The sequence below is a fragment of the Pelodiscus sinensis genome, chromosome 7, assembly GCF_049634645.1.
Source record: "Pelodiscus sinensis isolate JC-2024 chromosome 7, ASM4963464v1, whole genome shotgun sequence".
NCBI lineage: Eukaryota > Metazoa > Chordata > Testudines > Trionychidae > Pelodiscus > Pelodiscus sinensis.
Window position 1 is genome coordinate 12,747,104 of NC_134717.1, and position 25,901 is coordinate 12,773,004.

The window sequence follows — 25,901 nt, forward strand, 5'->3', positions numbered from 1 at the left end:
GCTGCGGAACGCCTTTGAATCTCAGGCGTGGAAGAGTCTGCTTATGAAATCATGCCATTCCCATTACAAATGGATTGATTTTCAGTGGTTAGATTGAGATTTGCTTGGAGTAAATCTCTGCCAAGAAATGTGCGGAGATGAGAAATCAGATAATCCTCTAAAATGCGGCTCCATTTTTGGAGAGGTTGGGTGGGGGGGAAGTGACTTTGATCTCTCTTCTAGAAATTAAAGCATGCAAATGTTCACTGTTATAATGACTGCAGATTGATGGAGTAGCCCTAGTGCAGGCAGAATAAAAAGAGAGATGTCAACATGCCAATAAAAGTATGTGCCAGACATACGTATAGTCGATATCAAACTGATTATCTAAGCACAGAGAATAAAAGAGAGACTTTCTGTCTGTATGGATTATAAAGCCAAGTTGTTCACAGGAGATATAATCACCTCCCTCAGCCTCCCCCGTCTCTCCCAAAAATCCACATACAAGTCTCAAGTCACAAAAGTTAGACACACATCTAGATTTCAAACACACAGGCATTCAGGGGACGGCTGAGTGAGAAATTAGATGGAGAGTTTTGGCTCAGCCCATTTCAAATCCTTATACTCACATTTTCAAAAGCATGCCATCAGAATAGTTGCTGGGGGGATGGAGGGGGTTGTGTACTTCAATTGCACACACAAGCTGAAACACTAGATTAGAGGTTGCTTAAATGCCTTAATGCCACACTTCTGTGACCACTTGTGCTGTCCTTTTGCTCTAGTAAGCGATCTAGTGACCTAGAGATCAGTGCTGAGGCTAATACTAAGACTTGTCCAGGCTTGCAGTGATTTAAACTGGTTTCATTAGAGCAGTGCAAACCCTTATGTGAACACTCTCAAATCAGTTTTAAATGGCTTATCTCAATTTCTCTTAAATTAGTAAAAAAGCAGGCTTCCATACAACTTGTGTTCCACTTTTGTCTCTTTTGTTTACCAAAGTTTACACTTTGCTTGGAAAGCACCCAGAGATAACTAGTTTCTGAATAACTTACATCATTACAGTATCCAAGCCTACTTCTCATGTCAATGTTTATTTCCTCTCATTCAGACACCTGTTCATAAATGTCCCTAATGATTTTGAAACCCACTGTAAGTGCTCTTAAACAAAAGTATATTTTACTGGCAATGTTATAGAAAGTAGGCCAAAGTTAACAAAATAAAAATTAAGTAGAAATAAATATGTCTAGTCAAATAGTACATAAGTGTCTCAAGGCTGACACAAAGCTTATGTTACACAATAATGAAATGTTAATTATTAGAGTGAAAGCTTTTATTTATTAAAGTTTTTTTATTATTAGAAATTTTGTCAAAGATTCCTCATCCCTGAGATTGATACCTTTAGAAAAACTTGCAGACTGACAGCATTTTGCTTAGAAAAAATGAATCAAAGCATTTCAATAATGTGGAAATATCCCATTCTGTCATTTTCAGAATGAAGATCTGAATTTTTTAAATGAAATTCACTGTTTATGTAAAAATATTTTAAAAGGGTGAAATCAGAGCAAAATGGTTTAATTTTATCAAAGCAAAACTTTGAGTGACCCAAACAAATATTCAGAATTTGATTTTGCAGGACTTATTTTTTTTAAAAAGTTTTGCTCCGTTTCAGACTGAACAAGTTTTCAGAATCAAAACATTTCTCACAAAATGGAAAACCCAATGTCCCACTCACTTCTGCTTAGTATAACAGGGAAGGAAAATTGCCTGTTATTTGCACAATCTAACATCATCTGTTTCTCCCTAGTAGCTGTACTGATGACATGCATCAAAGAAATGGTGCCCCACTGTAAATAGGTATTTTGTAAACACACTCCTGAAGAGACAGGCTGTGGCAGCTAAGTCCTAATTAGCATTTGGCATGACCTCAGCTATATTCAATATATAACTATCTTTTTCCTTTTGCAAATCATTTTCTTATCATTCAGAAGCAAACTCAACTATAATTTTTCCCAGGCCAGACATGAGATCATTTTCTCTTCCCCTCTCATCAATGTCCCTCAGCCACTTTTGTCTCTTTAATGATTCCTAATCAATGTGCTTGAAGCAGACCTGGACATGGGGCCTGGGAAAGTGCCAGCAGGCAACATGGGAAGGATACATGCTAATAGAAAGATTTATTCCAGTAACAAGAGGAGAAATACCAGGTGACACCAAAAACCTGGAATAGCTTGGCCTTGTTAGTCACCGGGCCACTCTCCATTATCCTGTTCTTCCCTCCCCAGACAAAGGGCTCTGTTGTACTGAGCTGGTAGCAGAATGGAAAAGTAAAATATTGGGAATGCATGAGGAGTGCAGCAGATGCTCCTTCTTTTAAGTGATTATAGCCTGTGATGTTGCTTACCTCCAGCCAACTATGCTGGCTGGTGCAGCGCAGTGAACATAAAAATAGCCATAGTGGGTCAGACCAAAAGGCCATATAATCCATATAGGCTCTGTTTCCTCCCTTCCCTCTCCTGAGCAGCTCCTGCTGGGCTCAGGGCTTTCCCTCCATCCTCCAGAATTTTAATTTATTTTTAACAAAGGACAGGAGGACCACTCCTACCCTGAGTCCCCAGTGCTGTTCTCTTCAGTGGGGGCACCAGGATGCAGAAGCTGAATGAAACAAAGGAACTGGGATTTTAAACTCCCTCAGTCATGTGCATGTACAGTTCCACACATGTGCTGCCTGCTTCCAAAGTTAGGCACCATCACTCTCTGGCTGAACAGCAGCCAAATCTCCCCATAAGCTTTCATTCTGATTGGCAGGGACCAGCGATGGGCAGAGTGAGCGGATTCATGGCACCAATCAAAAAACAAGAAGCTAAAAGCTTTTGTAAAAGTCCTGAAAGCAGAAAAATGCCCAACATGCAAACAAGAGCTAAATAACCTAAAAGAAGCCACGTTTCTAGGGATTTGTCCCAGAACTAGCAAGTTTGCATCCCTTACCATGTGTTTGTACAGTCCCTATTACAAAGGCGGGGACCCAGCCAGCTTATGGATGCTACTGCAGTACAATAATACCAATACTGATTAGCAGAGAGCTTATACAACTGAAGTGATTTCCTCAGAGAAAATTAAACAAAAGCAAGACTGGGTGTAAAGACATCCTTACAGTATTTTCAAATGTAGAAATCATATAGATCCTGCCCCAGCATGGATGCAGCACAATAAATATGGAGTTAACAAAATAAAGGCTAAAAATGGGATTAGAGTGGCATTTGAAAGGAAATACGCTTTCCGGACTACATTTCCTACTGTAATGTATGGGGAGTTGACACATAAATCCTTTTAATGCTGACTGAATGTGTCAGATAACTGCATGCTTGGTTCTTAGAACATTTACCTCCTTATGTCTTTTTTACTTTAAAGATTTCTCCATGTTGCTGTTATTTTCTAATAAAGTGCAATTATAAGGAAAGCATGCTAAGTCTGATTCTGTTGGGGAAGGTAAATTTCACTGGAGGGTGCATATGCATTTTTAATTATCTAATTACTTTATTGTAGATTTAATAAAAGTCCATAGAGAAGCTCTGAGCATCAAAATGATAATTAAACTTATAACAACAATAACCACCCAGCAGCATGAAATGCGACTACACAGAGAAATGAATCCTACTAGCAAGCAGAATTCAATAAGTCAATTAACCTCAGATAGCCAACGGAGAAGCCCTTTAGTCCCTGTCTTTCACAGGAACATACCCTCACCCTTCCCCAAAAGCCTGTCAAAGAATTACAGCATGCCTGGAAGATCAAGTGTGGGCTATTTTGGATGCAGCGGGTACAGCTAAGAGTTGTCAGAGACTCCCCTATGGCAGCCCTGCTCTCTTTGATAACAGAGGGATCTTGCTAGAGCACCTCTGCTGGCTACTGTGATGGGAAGAGGGTTGGTCTCTAAGGCCTTGTCTACACTACAAGATTAATTCGACTTTATTAAAGTCAATTTTGATAAGCACTCAATTTTGTAAAGTTGAAAGTGCATGTCTCTATTGTGCACAAGAGCTCGACATAATGGCTGTGTCTACACTGGCATGAATTTCCGGAACTGCTTAAAACGGAATACTATTCCGTTTTCAGTTTTTCCAGAAAAGGAGCGTCTACATTGGCAGGCTGCTTTTCCGGAAAAGCCCTTTTTCCAGAAAAGCATTTGTGGCCAATGTAGATGCGCTTTTCCGGAAAAGAGCCCCGATTGCCATTTTCGCGATCAGGGCTTTTTTCCGGAAAAGACTACTGGGCTGTCTACACTGGCCCTTTTCTGAAACAGTGTTCTGGAATAAGGACTTATGCCCGAGCGGGAGCAGAATAGTTTTTCCGGACTAGCGGCTGATTTTGTACAGTAGAGCATCATTGCTTTTCCGGAAATTCAAGGGCCAGTGTAGACAGCTCGCAGCTTATTCCGGAAAAGCGGCTGATTTTCCGGAATAAGTGGCCCAGTGTAGACACAGCCAATGTGTCCCCAGTAGGGTTGCTGTTGTCGACATTGACAGTGATGCACTATAGGTAGCTATCCCACAATTCCTGCCGACCCTTTGAATTCTGGGTTAGGCTCCCAGAGTCTGATGGGACAAAGTCAGAGCAGCAGGTGATTCTGGGTACACGTCGCCAGTATCCCATAATGCATTCATCTCCTCTCTTTCCTCTCCCCCACCCCACTTGAAAGCAACAGCAAACAATTTTTTCACACCCTTTTCCCCCGGTTATCCATGCAGATACCATAGCATGGCAAGCAAGGACATCATTCAGCAGCAAAGTGCTATGGCAATCATAGCAAACATCTCACCCCACATGCTGTGGTATCGTCCAGAGCCTGGCCAGGGTTCGCCAGAGTTAGGAAGAATGTGAGGAGGCCATGAACACACGTTTGTATAAAGCACCTGAGTGGAGCAATTGGCAGATGCTGGTGACAGTTGATCCTCTGGACACAGTGGCACATCGGTTCTGGTGCCATGAGACAAGCACAGACTGGTGCTTAGTTATGCAACTATGGTTATGCAGATATGGGATGATCAGCAGTGGCTTCACGTGTAAGGCCACTTTCATGGAACTTTGCGAATTGTTTCCCCCCAAACTGAAGTGCAGCAATACCAGAACGAGAGCGGCTCCAACAGTTGAGAAGTGGCATGTGTTTTCCACTTTCTTGTGATTCACAAACACACTTAACGTAGCCTGATAAAAGTGGATCATACTTGCTAAGAAGGTCAAGTATACCAAGAAAGTTTCCATTTGTAGGGTCATCAATATGTTGACTGGATCCAAACAAAGCCAATCCCAGTTCAGAAAGATAAAGAATGACATTGAATATTGCTCATGGAGTTTTTTCTAGTTATCCATTTCTGTGTTTATTTCACTCAGGAGTAAGTTTACAATGGAACTGTCAGCTAGTGTGATCTACCAGCTGATTTCCATGTAACAGTTATCTTTATGTGATACTGAAGTTTCATGTGCAGGTATTTGATCTTTCAACTTCCTCCAGCCCCTACTGATGCTCCAACCGGATGGATCAGACAATACTGATGCATTTGAAGCACCACTGTTAAAAATGAAACAGGGTACACAGTACAAAGCCTGCTTTTCCATGCTCCAATAGAGCCAGTCTCTTGTGTGGAGCTTTCCATTTAGAAGAGGTTTTTGTCAGCAGATAAGTGGGAAAAGCATGATTTCCAGCATCTTTCAGTATATTGCTTGGAATCAGAAAGCAACTAACTTTGAGAAATGACTGCATTTGAGCAACATTGTTCTTAACAAGAAGTCCAATATCAGATTCTGATGCCACTGCTGTTACACTGTCTCCTGCGCTAGTCATAAGCTCTTGCTGTGCAGCATCTCTGAGGTCCTCGTTTTCTGCCTGCAGTCTCTTAATCGAGCATAGATTCTGCATCTATTGCTACTGTTGGCATTTCTGTGTCTTCCTTAATGACTCCTCATTTCAAGGCAGTGGCATTGAAATGTCATTTGTGGGTACAAAGTTTTCATCATCAGAACTGGAATGTACTGATAGTGACATGTCACCATCTATAATTGGAGGCATCTTTTCTATGAGAAATGATATTATTGGCTTTAAACTCTTAACTGCTGCTTCACTCTGTTGCTTTCACCATCTCTTACTTGCACCACTTTCAAATCTTCACTTATACAAAATTTTAAATGTATATACATCACAATTAATATTGTATAAGAATGGTTTGGGGGTGTTATTTACTGTAGCCCTTATAGCCTTATTTCAAAGTCTTGAAAATTTGCCTGCCAACATGTTCCTGTTACTAAATTCCTCTAATAACTGGAGTGTTGTTGTGAATATGGACATGGGGCAATTGCTAAATTAGATATAAAGCTTATTAAACAACTAGAATTAAAAGTTTATCATAAAAAAGCCTTTAAAAGTAAATCTAAAACTGAACGAATAGGTAACTTACAGCTGAGCCTGATATGGTTATTGGTTGTTGTCTACAAAGTCACATAAGTAAAAACAGGAATACAAAAATCTCCTATGCAGAGACAAACATCTAATTTAAAGGTTAAATTCACCCTCAGACCAAGCAAACTCATTTTACTGTAACAGAATTAATGACAGTAATTTTGAAACCTCTAAACTGTGCAAAGACTGTAAAGAGCATCTCATAACATTGAACACTAATCACAGAAGCTACTCCAGTCGCGCAGATGAAAACTCAAATGTGACCAGAAAGTTGGCAGAAGCTTGAGGTCCCACAATGATTTAAATGAATTTTTTGCAGGTAAATGTAGCTTCTTTTGTTGTCTCTGTTATAACTGCAAGGTGTATAATAAATGGAAATGACTTGGTAGAAAAATGTCAGAAAAATGTGAGGCCTCTTTGTCATCAGAGGTCTGGGCCAAATGGGCTTGCTGACACTGCCCCCCCTTGCCCTCCCCCTCCCCCCTGATAGGGCCTGGCAATAGTCACATGGAAGCTTGCAACACTAGACAGCTCCCGATCAGTTGTGAATCAGTTTAGAGTGGGTAAATCCATAGTGGGGTTTGCTGTGATCCAAGTAGGCAAGGCAATCAATACCCTTCTGCTACGAAGGAGAGTGGCTCTGGGAAATGTGCAGGGCACAGGGAAGGGCTTTGCCATGATAGTTCCCTAACGACGGTGCGGCAGGAGATGGAACGCACATTCCTCTCTTGGCACCACCCGCTCACTTTGCCAAAGAGTACATAAACCACCAGGATTCCTTTTCAATGGTGCTGCAGGTGCAGCTGGATCCCAAGAGCTGTTTCCCTGACATCAGTGCGGGATTAACATCAGAGGCGTTGAAATGCTAATAGTCAGGGCTTGACAAACAGCAGTAAAAGCCGCTTGCCAGCCACGCACTGTGCATGTGCAAGAGCCACATTGCGCATGCACGCGCCGCCGGTAAATAGGACACGCAGCTGAAATCTACTCGTCACGGGCGAGTAGATTCTATAGTTTGTCAAGCCCTGCTAATAGTGATCCTTGGAAACCCAAGCTATCCCTTGCTCCCATGACTTATGAGCCCATACACAGGCAGCCCGGACTGCAGCGAGGAGCAGTTCAACTACAGGCTGAGCAATGCTGAACGGTGGTACAGTGAGCATTTGGACATTTAAGGGGGAGCTTTAGCAGTTTATTAGCTTGGTTTGACGTCAGCGAAAGCAACATTCCTATTGCTGTGGCAGCCTGTTGTGTGCTCCATAATATCTGTGAAATTAAGGGGAAAAATTTAATGCTGGGGGTGGGGGTCAAGGCAAAGCACCTACCCACTATTATGAGCAGCCTGACATCAGGTCAATAAGGAGAGCAGATCAAGGGGCACTGCGAATCAGAGAGGCTTTGAAAAACAGCTTTGTGAATGCCAGACAGCAATATTGTAGTCATGCATGTTGCTCTTAACGAGGTGCCCCCTGCATCAAGTGTGCTTGCCTGTAAATTCTGTAACCCACCCACCTGTAACCCACCCCCCATGCAACACAAGCAATAAAGGGATAGAGAAGGAGTTCAGGGCAGGGGCTGTGGGGTAAGAGGAGGGAGGGAAAGCAGCGTATTACAATCCCCCTGTTCAGCAATCACACTGGTGGGAGAATGGCAGCCTTTTGTTCTGGGAGACATCCCTGGGGGTTGAGCATAAGATCACACCCTATTGCCTTAACTCATATGTAGCATGATTAAAAATGTGAGCTCACCAGGAGTGAGCTTCCCTGCTGTCAGGGTCTGCCAGTCAGACATCCTGGGAGGAGGGAATTGTCTCCAAAGTTTTAAAAAGGTCCTGACTGCTGGTCATTCTCCTCCTCCTCCTCCTCCTCCTCCTCCTCCACCACATCCACAAAGACCTCCCTGCTGTTCTCTGATGAGTCTCTTGGGAGGAATCCATGGATTGGGTTGGGACACTGGTTGGGTCACCCCTTCCCCCTCCACAAAATCCTATGCAGTTGCTCATAGATGATGTATGTTTGCAGTGATGACCAAGACCACTTATTTGCCTCCTTTGTCTTCTGGAACTCCTGCCTGAACTCCTTTATTTTCACGTGGCACTGCTGGGTGTCTCTGCAGTATCCTTTCTCCTCCAGGCCCTGTGCGATCTTGGCATATATATCAGCATTTCTTCTGATGCTTCATAGTTCTTTCTGAGCAGATTCCTCTCCCAACACAGCAATCAAGTTGAGAGTCTCCTGCATGATCTGTGCTGGCGCTCGTTTGTGATTGTGGGCAGTAAGGGTCAGGTGTGCTGCTAAGGTGAGATCTCCAATCAGGAAATGAAATTCAAAGTTTCCTGGGGCTTTCCCTGTGCACCATAAGAGCAGCAGAGTCAAAAGTCCTGGCCAGAGCGATCACATTGGAAGCACTGTGGGACACCCGCAAGAGGCCAAGAATATTGACTTTCATAGCGCTGCATCTGCACTACTCCAAACTCAACCATGCAAGGTTGAATGTACTGTTATTCCTTGTGAAAAGCAGGATTACAACAATCTACTTTAATGGCTCTTAAAGTCAGTGGAATGGGCTTGGTGGCGTGGACTCATTGTTTAGAAAATTGACCTAATGCGGCTAAGTTTGATCTAAACTCCTAGGCTGTGTCTAGACTGGCAAGTTTTTCCGCAAAAGCTTTTGCGGAAAAACTTGCAAGCTGTCTACCCTGGCCGCTTGAATTTCTGCAAGAACACTGACTTCCTACTGTCTGATCAGTGCTTCCTGCGGAAAAACTATGCTGCTCCCATCTGGGCAAAAGTCCTTTCACACAAAGCTTTTGCGCAAAAGGGCCAATGTAGACAGCTCAGATTTGTTTTGCGCAAAAAAGCCCCGATCGTGAAAATGGCGATCAGAGCTTTTTTGCGGAAAAGAGCATCTAGATTGGCGCGGACGCTTTTCTGCAAAAAGTGCTTTTGTGGAAAAGTGTCCATGCCAATCTAGACGTTCTTTTCTGCAAATGCTTTTAACGGAAAACTTTTCCGTTAAAAGCATTTGCGGAAAATCATGTCAGTCTAGACCTAGTGTAGCCCTAGTGTAGACCAGGCCATACAGTTGTTCTGGAGACTCTGCTATGGCAGCCCTACCCTTTTGGATAAGGGGAGAGACTCTAGCTAGAGCTCCTACGCTGGTTTCTGTGGCAGTGTGTCATGAAAAGGTTGGTCTCTAAGGTAGGTCCCAGGTCATTTGAGACTTTATGACCCACACATCCAAGAAGACCGTTCTTTCTCTGCAGCAATAAATACAGTATTTGTGAGGAGAGCTCCATTAACAAAGTGTCTTTAAATTTTGTGAATCAATCAACTTTACTGGCTGGCTTTGTAGCCCCATGACAAAGAAAACCTGGCTCTCGCCACTGATGTTAATTCCAGCATTTCAGCCATGACCTTAGTATTTCATACCACATGAGTGAGTGCAAGAGTAAGCAATAAAGAATAAACTGTTGTATGTGATGTTTCATTTTGGGGTGGCTGGGGATAGTGATAAACCAGTCACAGGTGAATGCCTTCATCTTCTAAGAGATCTATAAATAGAAAACTAGGTAGGGCAAATTTTCTTTATTGATGTTGAATGCAACTTTTCTATCATGTGCCACTTTGCCAGTGTGAAAATATGCATGGCTTTTCTGCCTCTGCACAACTGTTGCCCCAATTATCATCGGTGACTTCAAACTGACTGGACTCCTGTGGTCTGATTAACTAGCTACTCTACGTGACCGCAATGCAATTCCATTCTCATCTCTCGCATAACGCTGCTCCGTAGATAAACAACTTGAGTAATGCAGGGTAACAATTGCGAGCTGTTGATTCAGGTTGAAAATTACAGACAACATTCGTTCACAAATATACTCTCTGGCAGATTATTTCAATGCTTATCGTGGGTCATCAATTGTCTTTTTCCCTCTTTTAGGGCTCAGTCCTGTGAGATACTAAGATGCCTTCACTCCCACTCAGCTCCCCCTCTCACCTCTGAGTGATTGGCATTTCAACTCTTGGGCCCTTGAACTCCCACTCAGCAAAGCACTGAAACACATGCTTAACAAAGTGTCTTAATATATGCACCTTAGTAATCCCATCCCCTAGTTATCAAAGCACTGAAGCATGCACTGATGTCCCACTGAAGTTAGTTAAATCAATTAAGGGTAAGTACACACATCAGTGTTTTGCTGAATCAGGTCGGGATTCCTCAATGCTTAACACTGAACAACACACACAAGGGCTCTGCTGAATTGGGGCTTTGGTGCAGTTTAGAGCATCATCCTGAAACACTGAAGTCACCGGTGGAGCTCCTGATCAGTACCATGGTGCTTTCACTGGCCTCTCTGAAACCTTGGAAGAGTGGCTGGAGTCCACCAGAGGAAAAGACCCACCCGTTCAGAGGCGGGTGGGACCACAGAACCATAAATCAACTAAACCAGGGGTCAACTAGTGATAAAACAGAAATGGGACCCATGGTGTGAAACAAGGGAAGGGAGAGAACGCTGGACAATGGTCACTGTTCTGCTGAGAAGCCCAAAGAATTCACGGACACTTCCCGGAGGAACTCTGCCTGGGGACATGGAATGAACAGGGAACAGATCAAGGCTCCACCATAGCAGAAAATCTCCCTATTGAGATTCCTCCTGAGGGACCTACCTGAGATATGCAAGAGAGGGAGGAGACAGGGTGTTCTTCGCTTCCTGGAGCATGAGGCAGGGGAGACATCGGAGTAGAGGGGCAGCCCCATTAGCCACTGTCTAGTAGGTTGCCGAGAAACACTCCTCAAGAATTAGGGTCTGCAGCAGAGTCAGTCTCTAGGCAACCCAATAAGCACAGCTGGGCTGGAGTAAGCTGCCTGATTGGCTACACCGCCTCATTGGTGAGAAGAGTTATCAGACCAGCTCTTGAGCCCGGCAGCAGCTCTTCAAAGCATATGCCCACAGCTGCAATAACAGGCATGACCTCTCCAGCTTGGTCAGGTAGCAAAAAAGCTGGGGTCAACCTCCTGAGCATCGAGGGGGTCTCTCCCAGCACAAGACAACATGGATTTGCAGCAAGGTTTCAGTGAGGACAAGCTCTCATGGAGGATAGGTCCCAGTAGAAGGTCAGCAGCTGAGAGGAAAACTCTCTAGTGGAAGTGAAAGAGTTACCAGGCATACTGGAGCCCTTGGAGGCCATCGGGGAGGGCATGGCAGCAGGCTCCATGCCAAACTAGAGCAGGGTGAGGACCTTACTGCTGTCACCAATTTGATAGCCTTTGTGACTGAAGTCTCTTATTTTATCCACAGGGCCGGTACAACAAAGGCAGCTATTAACACCATTCTGCAACCCTACATCATCTTTGAATAACAGCCCAACTCATTGATGAGCCAGAATATTGTCAAGGCATTGATAAATCTGTGCTTTGGGAGCCCATCCGGGGAGGCTGTCAAGCACATCTGTACTTCAGCAGAAGGGCAGCAGGAGGGAACTACTGTGAGGGAAGTCAGGGAAGGCCCTGGGTTCTCTTATCTCATTTTTGAAGAAAGGGAAGAAGCAGCAGCTCATGGCCAACCAAAGTGAGCCTGTTCTCAGAGAACCAGCTCAGAGAGGTGTCCGGGATCAAAAACAGGCTCCAAAACCGTATCCCTGAAGCACAAGCAACACATGCTGCTAGCTGCATGAAAGCAACCAGCGTGAAGCCCACAAGTTCCAAGGACTCCAGCCTGCAGTGCAGGTGGTGGCCACATCTCCATACACTCAGCCACAAAGGACCCACCTCTCCAGGATGTGTGGAAGTGATCTGCAAAGAAGCCCATACTTGGAGCCTGGGAATCAGAAATAGAATGGACATTTTTACATTCTCAACAAATGCGGAGAGATATCCAGGGCAGGAGGTCATAGAGTTTAAGGTCAGAAGGGACCATCACATCATCTAGTTTTAGTGCCTGTATATCACAGGCCACCAATACCACCCAGCATCCACCCACTAAACCCAGCAACTGAAATTAAACCACACTATTACAGCCTACGGGGACCAGACTTTTATGTGCCACAGAGAGAGAATAGAACATAAGAACGGCCGTACTGGGTCAGACCAATGGTCCATCTAGCCCAGTATTCTGTCTGCCAACAGTGGCTAGTGCCTGGTGCCCCAGAGGGGGTGGACCGAAGACAATGATCAAGTGATTTGTCTCCTGCCATCCATCTCCAGTCTTTGATAAACAGAGGCTAGAGGCACCATTCCTACACACCAATAGGAGGGATGGAGATTTCCAAAGCTCAGGAATTTAAGTCAAATATATTCTGATAATCCTGACAAGAAACCTGCATTCCCCGCTGCTGCAGAAGACAAAATCCCTACCAGGTTACTTCCAATCTGAGCTGAGGGAAAATTCCTTCCCCACCCTGAGCGTGTGTGAGCAAGAGGTGAACACAGGAGAACAGGAATTGGCCTACAAATTACATCAGTGGTTCAACTAGTCCAGCATCCTCTCTCAGGAACTGTAGTTTGTAACCTAACATTTCAATCAGCTTCCGTGGCAAATGACTGGTGGATAGCTGATTCATAGAATCATAGAACCATAGAGCTGGAAGAGACCTGAGAAGGTCATCAAGTCCAGCCCCCTGCTCTAGGCAGGACCAATCCCAACTAACTCAACCCGGCCAGGGCTTTGTCAAGCCGAGACTTAAACACCTCTAGGGATGGAGACTCCACTATTTCCCTAGGTAACCCATTCCAGTGCTTCACTACCCTCCTAGTGAAATAGTTTTTCCTAATATCCAACCTGGACCTCTCCCACCACAACTTAAGATCATTGCTCCTCGTTCTGCCATCTGTCACTACTGAGAACAGCCTCTCTCCATCCTCTTTGGAACCTCCCTTCAGGAAGTTGAAGGCTGCTATCAAATCCCCCCTCACTCTTCACTTCTGCAGACTAAACAGACCCAACTCCTTCAGCCTCTCCTCATAAGTCATATGCTCCAGCCCCCTAATCATTTTGGTTGCCCTCTGCTGGACCCTCTCCAATGGTCCACATCCTTTTTGTAGTGGGGGGCCCAGAACTGGACACAATACTCCAGATGTGGCCTCACCAGAGCTGAATAAAGGGGAATAATGACATCTCTGGATCTGCTGGCAATGCTCCTCTTAATGCAACTTAATATGCCATTAGCCTTCTTGGCTACAAGGGCACACTGTTGACTCATATCCAGCTTCTCATCCACTGTAACCCCCAGGTCCTTTTCTGCAAAACTACTACTTAACTGGTTGGTCCCCAGCTTGTAACTATGCTTGGGATTCTTCCGTCCCAAGTGCAGGACTCTGCACTTGTCCTAATTGAACCTCATCAGATTTCTTGTGGCCCAATCCTCCAATTTGTCTAAGTCACTCTGGACCCTATCTCTGCCCTCAAGCGTATCTACCTCTCCCCCTAGCTTAGTGCCATCCACAAACTTGCTGAGGCTGCAATCCATCCCCTCATCCAGGTCATTAATAAAGATATGACAGAAGGCAGAGTGGGACGAGGCAAACAAGAGATTATGTGAATGACTGGAAGTGTAGATGTTGCTGTTCTGGCTGGAGCCTGGGCTTTGGCTATCTGCCTCTTCTCTGGCTTTCGGAGCACAGACATCTGCACTGCTATCTGTAGCCCGGCAACCTGCACCCCACAAGCCCAAGTCAGTTGAGCACCGTCACTCAGCACTTCAGGCTTTTCTTTGCGGTGTGGATGTCCAGTCAGAACTAGAGCACGGTACACTAGAGAGTTTACAGTGGTGCTGCTGGAAGGTCTCTAATGGAGCCGCTGTAAGCCAAGAAGAGAGAGAGATTCTGTCAGTTTAACTACTCCACTGGCTGTGAGTGGAAGTGGCTACATCAGTGGGAGAAGCCAACATAGCGCTGTCTACACCGGCGCTTACATCAGTGTCCCTTGGGAAGGTAAATTATTCATATTTATGCTGGCATCAGCTGTAGTATAGACATAGCCCTTGATGCTTACTAGAAATACATGCTCACACAAGGGGAGGTGAAGTGGCTTTGCCCCTACATGGACCATGTTGATCTGAGGTCCAGGTGCTGAGGGATAAGCAATTAAGCCCACTAATGATTCTAGGATCATTAGCAGCTAGGGACAAATGAAAACAGCTCCTCTGTGCTTCATGGACCAGAGCTTCCTTTAACAAGCTGCCTGGCATACAGAAGCCTAATTGTGCCATCTTGTGGTACAGTTCTAGATAACCATTTACCTGTAGCGATAGAGGGGATGGAGCCACACAGTTTGGATTTGGATGTCAAACCTTCCCAGTCACCCCCATTCCCTTGCAATGTTTAGGGATACTTAGAACCAGGGCTTTAGTTTGGGCCCATCCTTAGTCACAGATTTTTCACTGCCAGCAGGTCTGTGCACATATGCCTTGGCCTTTTACAGAGAGGCATTGGCAGGAACTAAAAAAGCCCAGCTAAAATATGTTGAATCCTGCCACATTCCTCTGATGTTCTGATCATTTTTAATACAGAGACAAATTAAAACTGATACCACAATAGATTTATTTTATACTGCAACCTTCATACAAAGTCAGTGACATCACTTAGCTAGCCGAGTAATACCTGCCAAACAATAAGCTATCCATTGTGGCTGCTATGGGGAGGCTTTCCTAAGATGCCAATAAAGTGGCAAAAGAGATTGTTACAGAACTAATATTTTGCAGATAAAATACATAGCCCACTGATGGCTCCACAATTCATGCGGTGTGCAGGCCCTGGTTTTTGGAAGTGCCAAAAGTCTTCTGAGCCCACCCATTAGAAAACTCCTCCAATTAAGTTCTCAGTTATTAAGTGTCTCTCTCAAGGTTAAAGAGTTGGATTCTCGTATGGAAAAACTGGTCAGAAATAAAAATGCATTTTCTGAAGGTGAAAACCTGGAAATAACTTTTAATCTTCATCTATGAAATATCACTGCCCAACTACACAAGGCATGGAACAATAAATAAATCCCAACTCCCTTCTTTTAAGGGGCCCAATTCTACAAGGCAATGATTAATTCTCATTGGTTTCAATGGTAGTGAAAGAGGTTCAGTACCTCATGGGCTTGGGTCCAAAGCACAGAAACAAACACACACAAGCTCAGATACTTAGATCAGCTTCCTTGCTCTGGGGTGGAATGGGTTTCACTTTCAGTCTCCATTATTAAATGTCAGTATCTTAATCCACTGGACTTAATGGAGCCACACCGATTTCCCCCAGCAGATAAGGCCCAAACTATCCAGACTTCTTTCCTTTGGATCTATTATCATCCTCTCTAATTCGAGCTAATTTTTCTAAGGCTTGGCGCCACCCAACTTCTAGAAATGATTCACAGCAACGTACATCAGTGGCTTTAATTCAGAGACATCAGAACTACAGTTGTGCTCTCCCCGGTTCTCTCTCACATGTGTGAAGCTGTGAAGTTAATCAAGTAATGAAGCTTATTCATAATCACTTTCAGCAGGAAACCATGTCTAGGAGAAGCGGGATGCAGCCCCCTTCTTCCCTTCTCTTCCTGGGGCTGGGCAGTAGACCTGTTAATGAAGTGACAATCTGCAGGTGCACTCTTAGAAAGTGACTCTCTGTTACTTGGCAACATGCTGATTAGCTTTTGTGAAACAGAGGTCTCCAAAAGTAGGAAAGAAGAACAGTGACACAGAATACTGGATGGGTATTTCATGTGGAAGCCAAACAGGATACCTCAAAAAGGGATTGAAGCAGGCCACGTTCAACTGCAAAGCAATAATATGGGCCAAGCCATTGTCTCTGTTTATTGATGGCATTGATTAAGAACTAGTTGGCATCTTTGTGCATTATGAATCTTATATTCAAAGCATTCCTGTCTCTCCTGCCTAATGAGCTAAATGAGTGATTCAGCTGGCCAGCTGGCTCACTAACCTTGTTAAGTGTTGGGTTTATCATAACATTCCCAAAGAACAGAGGGGTAGCCATGCTAGTCTGAATCTGCAAAAGCGGCAAGGAGTCCTGTGGCACCTTATAGACTGAAGTGTAGGAGCATAAGCTTTTGTGGGCAAAGACCCACTTCATCAGATGCATCTGATGAAGTGGGTCTTTGCCCACGAAAGCTTATGCTCCTGCACTTCAGTTAGTCTATAAGGTGCCACAGGACTCCTCGCCGCATTCCCAAAGAAGATACACTAAAAATTTGTCCCATACTAGTACCATCTGAAGCTATGTCTAGACTGCAGGCTTCTTTCAGAAGAAGCTTTTCTGGAAGAGATCTTTCAAAAAAACTTCTTCCAAAAGAGAGTGTCCACACTGCAAAAGCACATCGAAAAAGCGTTCTGCTTTTTCAAAAGACAGCATCCATTCAATGTGAATGCTATCTTGCATTTAAACTGTGATTACTATGGACAGAGTGACCACCAGGGCACCTGTGCTTTTTCCTCTTTCCTCTTCATTCAAAAGAATTCCCTCTTCCCCGTCCACACACTCCTTTTTCCGAAAGAGCTCTTTCACAAAAAGGCTTCTTCCTTGTAGAATGAGGATTACCAATGTCAGAAACCCCCCTCCTTTTGATTTTCTTTCAAAAGAATGCAATTGCAGTGTGGATGTAACTCAAGTTTTTTCGGAAAAACTCTATAGTGTAGACATACCCTGAGTGTTGCCAGTCCTAAGGCTATAGCACATTAGATCAATAACTGTTCAGACTCTGGAGTCCATGAAAGAATTATCTAAGGGTGAGCAAACTGGTTTCCCTTGCTTTCAAACTCACTTAGATCCTGGGAAGTTTGATATTTTTTACTTGACCCTTATTGGAGTCAGGTTCTGCTTAGCTGAGATTGTGAAATAAAGGAGGAGGGAAGGGGGAGAAGGAAAAACCTTCTTGTGGACAATCTCGTTTCAGCAGAAAAGGGGCTTTTTATGGTTTGGTTTGTGTCACCCGGGGAATGGTTTAAGGTCAACCAATCTATGTAACCACACAGACCAGAGTTTTGCCGAGTCTTGAATTCCATAAGTTTCTTCCATCCGTAGATTTAACCCATCCAGCATCCTCATTTAAAAAGTGTCCTCTCTATTATTAAACAAAACCTGTGCTCTGCTCTGGTGTCTCTTGACGAGGCCCTCTTCCTAAATGGCATAAAGGTGAAGTGTCATGAAAAGTGATGAGGCTGCAGCAGGGCACACAGCTCAGAGGAAACACTGAGACATGGGGCTAAAGGGCTGGGGATATTCAGTAAATGCGGTCTGAGTCTCACACTCCTCCTTGTCTGTTCATTATGGATTTGGAGACATGGGTTGACTGGCGCAATTCTGAGCAATGCTTCGATATGCTCTATGTAAGCAGGCTGTTCCGCTGCCATGCGGCGAATAATGTGAATGATTGTTCTCTGTCATCTCCAGATACCACAGCGCTAGTAGAATGAACTCTGTCTGCACTGTAGGTCCAGCAAGGAGACTCACCCTACTTCCCTTGGAACCTCTTCCTGACCTTCCTGTCTGCACAGGTTCTAACCAGCAGCCTGATGCTGAGCAAGAAGGGGAAGCACAACATTCCAAAGAAGCTTTTCTCAATGTTACCCCTCCTTGTCACTGGCTAGTAAGCCACTCAGAAAGGAGCTTTCTAGGACAGAGCTGGGGTGGTGGGTGTTTGCATTGCACTCAGACAGAAAACGTATTGAAGGAGACAGGACGAGTTGACTGTGGCTCACAAGGTGGTGAGTTTGGCTCAAATAAAGGATTTTCCCCAAAGGATTTAAACACAGTCCTAATTAGTTTGTAGCAAATTGTGACCTGGGCCTTGTCTTCCCTAACCCCTGTTGTCAATCTACGTCAGCTATGCAAATAGCGTATCTGAAGTCAACATACTCACTGTTATCGAGTATCAGAGGGGTAGCCGTGTTAGTCTGAATCTGCAAGAACAACAAGAAGTCCTGTGGCACCTTATACACTAACAGATTTATTGGAGCATAAGCTTTCGTGGGCAAAGACCCACTTTGTCAGATGCATGCAGCTTGTTGTTTATACTCACTGTTGTATCTTGAGTGCAGTAAGGTCCATGGGGGCTGCTCTCTGGTCAACGCTGGCTACTCTTCTCATCCTGACAGAGTATCAGCATGGACAGGAGAGCACTCAGATAGATTTATTGTGCCTGAGCAGACATGATAAATTGACAGCCAGCGGATCGATCACCGCAACAATCAGGAGACATGCCTTTGGCTGCCTTGTTCAAAGGAGTGCAATACCACATCAATAGCCAGGGCTGACAAGAGGTGGGAAAATCAAGGACAATTGTCCCAGGGCCCCAAACTCAGGGGAGCCTCCAAAATGTCTGACATTTGTGTAAATAATGTAACAGTATCTTAGAAATAAATTCGACTGATGTAGACAAGTAAAGAGATGGTAATTAGAAGGCTGAGGTAAAACTGTGTTTGCCTTTATCAAGCAAGATGTGAGGGATCACATATACATCCACTGAACTGGTGTTAGTGCTGCTATTCCATTTGTGCTATTTAGTGCACAGAAATGGTGCGGCTGTAAAAAGACAGACAAAGGCACTTCTGTCATGCAATATCTAGGGTTACAACATAGCACTGTTGGCAAGTTAGAAGCATTTACTGTCCTTGTGGAAATAGAACAATATTTTTAAATGTCCCCCTTGATGCTCATACTGCAAACATAATATGAAGAAGAAAAATACGTTGGCTAGAAACTAGGTAAATTACTACCCACAGCAGCTAGCCTAAACAGCCAATATACAGATCAACTCTCCCATGAAAGTGTGAGAGTCAATATATATCAACTTCATATATTAATAAATACAAAGTTAATGTAGTGAGGCATAACCCTTATACTGTTCAGAGCTATGCAGAATTTCAGGTTCAGACTGAGGTTCAGCTGAGAGAAGAAATGTTTTTAACACACGTCACCCAGATACTGAATGATGTAAGGCTGATGATAATTATAGCAGACTATAATGTTTGCTTTCCACACCCAAAGGAAGACACCTGCCCTGACTGAAAGAATGTTTTAAAAAGCAAAGGGCATGAGATATTCTGGTCAATCCTAGAATGAGTATTCCAATAAAAGACATGATAGCCAATAGTAAATTCAGTTTTCCACCCTTTGATACCAGTTAATTACTGCCACTCCTTTTAGTTGGAACTTCTGAAATGAATATTTCACAGCCAATTTTGCGTGAATAGAGACACACTAATAAATTAGGAGGGAGATACAGACAGCATCTTTCTGTTGGCCCCAACTTAGCCACAACATGTGGAAATATTCACCCAAACCTACAGCTTGTCCTTTTCTCTGATCAGTGTCAGAGAGCAACATGATGACCTTAGAGAGGAAAAGCATCCACAAACATCCCACATCTGTAGAGGGAGACCTGCCCAAATTTATCCTTGGTGTTGGAGTTACACCAGAGATTCATTTGGCCTTGATGCATCAAAAGCTTATATTAGCATTTGGGGTGACATCACCTTGTAGTCTAGCTCAAGATGATTATTTCTCTCGGGTGACAATCACTTGTTAGCAAAACTACAATTCCTTTGTGTACCAGTTAAAGTTGACCAACAGTCTTTCCTGTTCTCACAAAAATTCATCAATATTCTTCTTAACTACTCACAGATGGATTCTTTAGGTACCATCTTCAACTTCTGCTGAAACACATCTGTTCTCCCACCCCAAGGAATGTTGTTGTTCCATTCTTAATACATCACTGACACAGTCATCAGTCAACATTAGCGATTCATCTAGTAACATATCAAAAGCCAGCCTTTGAGTTAATGGGATGGTTCATTCCAGCTGACAAAACAAAACGATGCACTGATTCCATAGGTTTGGTAGGCAACACAACAATACATTTCATTTGTTTTTTTACAGTGTATCAGCCTTTATAATACTTAGTGGTTGTAATGGAAACTAATAAATGTTGTATTGTAAAGATGTGAATTTTCTACCATCCGCTTGTAGATCCCAAAATATAACAATAAATCAAGCTACTTCACGGAAATGCATATCAGGTATCAATAGTGCAGATATAGCAGGTCAGATTTTGCTTTGAAAGGCTGGACACCATCTGTGAAGAGAGTGCACCTTCAGAGAAAGGCCCTGAGACAGATTTCTTCATCTGCTGACCTATTCATGTGAAAAAGCTATAGTCATGTTTTTGGAAAATTCTGCCTTTTCCATCAGAGACAAGGAGCTGATAGCTACATTGAAGACACTCGGATCAAGCTAGTGTCTAATCCAATAGCAAAATATTGTTCTGTGCACCTGGGAAACTATGTTTTTAAAATCTTTAATACCTTATCTAATCCTGGATGAGTGATGGCACATTCTATAGTCCAAAGACATGGAAAATTTGGCTACAGTTCCATGTTAGTGATCTCAGTTTACATCCTGTTTTTATACCCAGATTTAAAGCATATAATACATGACAAGTTGGACAATCATTTGTTAGGCTCTGCTGAGCCTCTCTCCGAGTTTGTGGGACCCTTGCCATAGCACATTATATGTCTTTACATAAGAAGTATCCATAAAACTGTACGCAACATGTCTTTTGCCATAAATCTTTCCTCATCGTCGGCAATGAAGCAGTCACATTATAGGTTTACTTACATTTCATCCCACCTGTTGAAAAGCTGGTGCCAAGAAAGTTATTAGCCAGTGGGAAAGACAGACAAAGTAGCTTACATTCACTTCCAGCTATCAGCAAGACCGTCTGCCCTAGTGTGAGTACATGGGAAACCCAGTAAAAAGCCCCCCATAAATAAAAAAACCTTGGTATCAAAATACATGTAACAGAATTCTTTATGCAATGGGAAGGCAATCCCATGCTAGACAATGAACAGTAGCAACAGTTCTCAAACTGTGGGTCAGGACCCCAAAGTGGGTCACAGCCTTCTTTTCATGGTGTCACCAAGCCTTAGACGTGGTGGGCTACAGGGCTAAGCCAAAGTCCAAGTCCCACTGCCTGAAGGCTTCAGTCCTGGATGGTGGGGCTTAACTGGCTTTGCCCCCTCCCTCCACCCTGGGCAGTAGGACTCGAGTGGGCTCAGATTTCAGTCCTCCCTCCTGGAGTGATGTAGTAACTTTTGTTGTCAGAAAAGGATTGCAGTGGAATGAAATTTGAGAATTCCTGAGCTACAGTGAACAGCCCTGCCTCTCGGGTACCATAGTGATAGGTGTTAAATGTTCTCAAGAGACTAGAACAAAATTAATCCTCAAGGGACTAATTCTGCCACCCTTACACAGCAAGTGGCACCCTTGTCCACTAAAATCAGTGAAGTGACTCAAGGAGTACGATTATATTGGGGTGGGCGGCTGAGTATCCCAGACTTATTCAAGTGGAGTAGAACCTTAAACTCTCCATGACTTGTCCCAGTAGATTGACTCATGGAAAAAGCTACTACTGAGCATGAAAGAGTGCTATTATGGGGCCCAGTGTGATGAAGGTGGCCCTCTTAGATGTTGAGCCAGTCTTCCATTTTTATTTTCATAGCTGCTGTTTGCCCTCCATTTTGGCCCCTTGTTTTGTTCACTGGTTGGCACTAAGATGATGGAAAACAGCGGGGAAAGAGTCAAATGGTGAGGATAGTCTGCCCAGCAACGAGAGATTATGAAGGCATGGTGTGCCCACCACCAAATGCTGTCTGGCATAGTGGCAGCTATGCTTGCAGTACCATCAAGAAAGAAGAGAAGACTTGACTTACCTACCCTGTTAGCATCCTATTTCTGCCTCTGTTGATCCTGATCCTGTCTGGTGTCCCTCCTGATCCTCTCTGAACTTTCAAGTGATGCTAGGTGTGGTCATTTTCCAGTAGTCGTCTGTGCACCACTAGTGGTCTGTTGTGTTGCCTGGCCAACGCGTTTCTGCAGAGATGGCGATTTACTTGATTATTTGATTTTCTCTGTATCTGCTTATTTGTTCTGGGGTTGTGGCTTAATGCCAATATTAGGGTGTTAACTGCTGGGTGGGTCTATGGGTCTGGGGTTTGTTTAATCAAATATCTTATTTGTTTATACTACACCTACTTATCAGTTGCATTATTAGGATAAAGAAATCATCGCTGATGACAGATACAGTTAGGAAAAGACCTGTCACAGGGAGGGGTCCTTTGTAAATATTGATTAAATTATTGTTCAGTGGTTTTCCCTATCACCATAGACATTTGTGTATGATGCCACAAGGGCAAAAGAATCTTGAGAGGAACAAGAGGCAAACTGATTTTCATAAAGTTTCTCTAGCAGAATGAATCCTACAAAAGAGTGTAATAGTTTGCTTGCAGCACCTAAAAGAAACCACATGATGTCGCTGGAAGCCAGCATTTGAAAGCAAGCTCTTAACCCAAGAACAAAGCAACTGGAATATGGGCCATTTCAGTTTGTAATGAGTTCTGGGTGCTCCTGTCATAAATGTGCATTAATGGATGTATAACTTTAAAGGGCAAAATTCCCTGCTTGTGTAAACTAGTACTGCCTCATTGAAACCAACAGGCTGATGACAATTTATGCCTGCTGAGAATTCAGTCCAAAAGATTCCTTACCTGGCTGATGAGGTCTGTATGCTTCCTGGCGTGGCTAGAAGGGGGCCATCTTATAACTAGGCTTGGGAGACTTTGATTTTTACTGATAAACATCAGTAAATGTCAATTTCTCTGGACACAAACTGAGGAAAATATATTTTCATTGATAATTAGAGTTTATCAATAGGTGAAAAAAATTCAGCTGGAGAACTTTACAGTAGAGTTTGTTACGAGGATATTTACTAGGTGCCTTTTGTCATGTGATGACAACACGTTGTGTTGTAATGGTTGCGAGCATTGTTTTGAATGAACAGCTGCTGTCATTAATTATTGACGGAGCTCCCATAATTTCCAGCATCTGTGAAACTTTAAATTGATAAAAAATAAAAAACGGCGTAAAACCTAAACATTGCTGTTATCTGTTGACACGGAAACAAAACAAACTGCCACAAGCAAATTGTGCCATGTCTTTACCCCAGGGTACTCACCCAGGATGTAGGAGACCTCACTTTATTTCTCCTTGGCTACGTCTAGACTGGCATGATTTTCCGCAAATGCCTTTAACGGAAAAGTTTTTCCGTTAAAAGCATTTGCGGAAAAGAGCGTCTAGATTGGCACGGGCGCTTTTCCGCAAAAGCACTTTTTGCGGAAAAGCGTCTGTGCCAATCTAGACGCAGTTTTGCGCAAGAAAGGCCCGATCGCCATTTTCACGATCGGGGCTTTTTTGTGCAAAACAATACCGCGTTGTCTACACTGGCCCTCTTGCGCAAAAGCATTTGCACAAGAGGGCTTTTGCCTGAACGGGAGCAGCATAGTATTTCTGCAAGAACACTGACAACCTTACATGAGATCGTCAGTGTTCTTGCAGAAATTCAAGCGGACAGTGTAGACAGCTGGCAAGTTTTTCGGCAAAAGCAGCTGCTTTTGCGGAAAACTTGCCTAGACGCAGCCCCTTCTGTCTGCTAAGGGGGGAGGATCTGAACAGAGGTTCCCTGCCTTTCAGTGCGGACCATGAACGACTGGTTTATAGAATGAATATCACAATCCCTGGCCTAGTTATTTTTTGTTTAGCACAAAATGGAATCTCTTCAACAGGCAAGATTCTCACATCAAATAAACCATCTCTCAGTGGCTAGGGCACTCACTTGAGAGGTAAAGAACCTCTCTGCAAATCCCATCTCCTCAGGCAGAGGGAGAACTGAACGGGGGTCTGCAGCGTTCTGAGAGAAGTCCCTGGCCATTAGCCTAAGGGTTTTACGGGAGGCCACAGCTGTTGTGTGTGAAATTTGGAAGGCACCTAAGCCAGTCTTGCAAGAAATGGTTTAGGTGCCTAAGCCAGCAGACTCCAGGAGACGGTTCTTATGGAGCAGATGCAGGCCTAGTAGTCAGAGCAGGCGACAGGGCTGGCAGGCAGAGCAGACATGCAGCTTGGACCAAAAAGCCAAAGGTCAGCACCGGAGTCAACTGCCAGCTCCCAGAGCTGGAGATCCAGCCAAATACAGAAGCAGGAATCAAAGCTGAGGATCAGAGCAGAGGTGCTAATGCCAAGGCCAAGACCAGTAACTAGTGGCTAGAGGTAAGCTGTAAGAGCAAGAAGTGCAGGAGAGGCAAGGATCAAGCACGGAGCAGGAGCCAAGCAGAGTCAGGCCTAGTCAGGCTCCATTGCGGCCACAACAGAAAATCACCCTGTTGCTCTGACAAACTTCCTGAGCCTCCTTCTGGCTTAAATAGCCTGGTTGGATCAATCAGTGGCACTTGGCCATCCTCTAATCTGCATTGCCACGGAGGGGGCCTTGGCTGAGGATATGGTCCTACGAGGGTGGCAGCTCCCCACGTTTCAGCTGGTGGAGCTCTGGATGCTGTGGCTGCATAGGGCCACCTAGGTTCAAGACTTGGCCTCTCATAAAAGGTTCTTGGCTCTAGCTCCCAAGATCTTGAAGGTGAGTAAGGCTGAGGACAAACTTCTCCCCGGAGCTGTCGTAGGCACCCCAGCCCTGCTTGGGATGCTAGCTTTTGTGAGTAACAGACTAAGGTGCAGGGAATCTAGGCACCAAGATGTGTGGATTCCAGGGAGTCCCTAAAAGTGAGGTGAGGTGGTGGTGAGCATTGCAACACTCACACCCTTTTGTGGATGTGCTCCCAGCACCTTTGATGGGCAAATTAAAAACTAGACTCAGTACACCAAGGCTACGTCTAGACTGCATCCCTTTTTTGTAAAAGGGATGCAAATTAGACGTATTGCAATTGCTAATGAAGCGGGGATTTAAATTTCCCCTGCTTCATTAGCATAAAAATGGCTGCCGCTTTTTATCAGCATGGGGCTTTGCCGGTAAAAAGCACCAGTCTAGACACAGATCTTTCGGAAAATAAAGCCTTTTCCGAAAGATCCCTTATCCCTCTTAAAATAAGGGATAAGGGATCTTTCGGAAAAGGCTTTATTTTCTGAAAGATCCGTGTCTAGACTGGCGCTTTTTTCCGGCAAAGCTCCGAGCCGGAAAAAAGCGGCAGCCATTTTTATGTTAATGAAGCGGGGGAGATTTAAATCCCCCCTTCATTTGCAATTGCGATATGTCTAGTTTGCATCCCTTTTACGAAAAAGGGATGCAGTCTAGACACAGCCCAATAGTCTAACAGCCTTGGCACCTAAACCACTCACAGTAGGAGTGGTCTTTAGAAGAAAATGAATTGTTACTAAATAAAACATGTTCAAAATTAGATGACCAAACATGTCAATTATTTTCTGTCACCCCAGGGCAACACCTCTGGGGTAACACAAATAAGATCACCCCCTATTTATACTGGTAAATGTTAGCCATCAGAGATCAGCAAGGGCCTGTCACATAGGACAGAAGATGAAAATGTAAGACGTGTAAATGTTTTGGAGGTCACCACTAATGGTTAGGGGAGAAGGGTCATTGTTCAGGTACAGACAGGAAGCATATGAGCCATGACTTCTCCTATCC

General features: G+C 44.0%; 1 protein-coding gene across 3 annotated transcripts in view; it reads right to left on the minus strand.

Annotated features, from left to right (window-relative positions):
• Window positions 1-25,901, minus strand: part of MARCO (macrophage receptor with collagenous structure) — a 102,110-nt gene that overhangs the window by 48,975 nt on the left and 27,234 nt on the right. For 2 of the 3 annotated variants that reach the window (XM_075933235.1, XM_075933239.1), the window contains one exon: window positions 22,126-22,285. The gene's annotated coding sequence lies outside the window, so the exon portion shown is untranslated. The remainder of the gene's footprint in view (window positions 1-22,125; window positions 22,286-25,901) is intronic. The other variant, XM_075933238.1, reaches the window with a different exon arrangement.